This window comes from Bos taurus, chromosome 19, assembly GCF_002263795.3.
Source record: "Bos taurus isolate L1 Dominette 01449 registration number 42190680 breed Hereford chromosome 19, ARS-UCD2.0, whole genome shotgun sequence".
Lineage (NCBI taxonomy): Eukaryota > Metazoa > Chordata > Mammalia > Artiodactyla > Bovidae > Bos > Bos taurus.
Window position 1 is genome coordinate 12,288,399 of NC_037346.1, and position 1,819 is coordinate 12,290,217.

The following is a 1,819-nucleotide window of genomic DNA, read 5'->3' on the forward strand; positions in this document are numbered from 1 at the left end:
AATATTTTGGAAGACAGAATTGAAAGAACTTGATAATGGGTTGGATGTATAAGAGAAGGGAAAAGGAGAATCAAAGATCCTGCCTGTGTTTTGGGCTTGAGGAAATGAGGAATGCCATTTTATGGATCTGATGAACCCTCTTGAAGTCATACATTTTTTAGTGAAGGAGAATTTCTGTGACTTGGTTTCTTCCTTTGTAAACTGTAAAAAGAGTATTATGCTCCTCCTAAGATTTTTTTTAGTAATGTGATGGTTTGGTAGGAGGTGTGTTTTGTTTTGTATGTTGTTTATTTTATTGGGTGTTTTGTTTTGTTTTGTTTTGGCGTGTGGGATCTTAGTTCCTAGACCAGGGATTGAACCTGTGCTCCTGCAGTGGAAGCAAGGAGTCCCAACCACTGGATTGCCAGGGAATTCCCAGTATATTTTTTTTAAGTTTTAAAACTTTGAAAAGTTTAATGCTGGTACTATTTATTTCCATATCAATTGGTACAATTTTACATCATGTTTTATACTACTTCATCTTTGCAAAGACATCGAATACACAAAAACACACATTCAATAACTGAAAAATATGGAATGCTTCATTAATTTGCATGTCATCCTTGTGCAGGGGCTATGCTAAACTCCTCTGTATCATTCCACTTGGAGTGTACTGCTGCTATGTGCAACCCCAGAGACAGCAGCCCACCAGGCTCCCCCGTCCCTGGGATTCTCCAGGCAAGAACACTGGAGTGGGTTCCATTTCCTTCTCCAATGCATGAAAGTGAAAAGTGAAAGTGAAGTCGCTCAGTCGTGTCCGACTCTATGCGACCCCATAGACAGCAGCCTACCAGGCTCCTCTGTCCACGGGATTTTCCAGGCAAGAGTACTGGAGTGGGGTGCCATTGCCTTCTCCCACTTGGAGTGTATGTGTTGCCTAAGCAAGCATCAGCCTCATGGGATTTTTATGAGGTGTAAATAAATTTTAAATTCTTGGGACTTCCTTGGTGGTGAAGTGGTTAAGAATACTCATTGCAATGCAGGGGGCGTGGGTTAGATCCCTGTTTGGGGAACTAAGACCCCCACATGCTGCCGGGCAGCTAAGTCTGCAAACCACAACTAGAGACCCTGTGCACTCCATGATGGAATGAGGATCCCGTGTGCTGCAACTGAGACCCAACACAGCCGAATAAATAAATATTTTTTACAAAAATAAAATTATCAGAACCAGTTAGAAATGTGTACAAATTAACTAGTTCCTGTCCGTCTTACAGGATTAGAAAGTTCCAAGCCTTAGGACCTACTTTCCTTTCTTATTGAAGCTTTCCTGCCAGAACACAGTGGCTTATCTGCTTTGAACTGGAAAACAGTTTGCATTCACATCTGTATATTTATTCATCCTTTTATGTAAGGCTTGGGTGTGCAATTTTCAATTCTTTGACGACAACAGACTTGGTTTTCCACTGTCATGTGAGAACATTAGGCCCCAGCAATGCGTCATTGCCAGATAAAAGTGCTGCAGTAAACCGAGAAAACAACAACAAAAAAAGCAGCTATTTCTAATTACTCCATTTTTTTTTCTCCACAGAGATGGTGTGCGATTCACTCATGGGCCTCAAATAGAAAGCAGAATTTGTGGTGATCATGTTTTAACTTTTTGGCCGTGCTGGGTCTTCACCGCTGTGCTTGGACCTTCTCTAGCTGCAGCAAATGGGGCCTGCTCCCTAGTTGCGGCACGCAGGCTTCTCTTGTTATGGAGCTCAGACTCGAAAGCACTCGGGCTTCAGTAGTCGCAACTCTCGGGCTCTAGAACACAGGCTCAGTAGTTGTGGCGCATGGG

At 42.7% G+C, this 1,819-nt stretch overlaps 1 non-coding gene across 1 annotated transcript; it reads right to left on the reverse strand.

Moving 5' to 3' along the window:
• Positions 1 to 565: 565 nt before the first annotated feature.
• On the reverse strand, positions 566 to 670 carry LOC112442770 (U6 spliceosomal RNA). The gene has a single exon (XR_003031065.1). It is a non-coding gene; the product is annotated as a U6 spliceosomal RNA (small nuclear RNA).
• Positions 671 to 1,819: the final 1,149 nt, after the last annotated feature.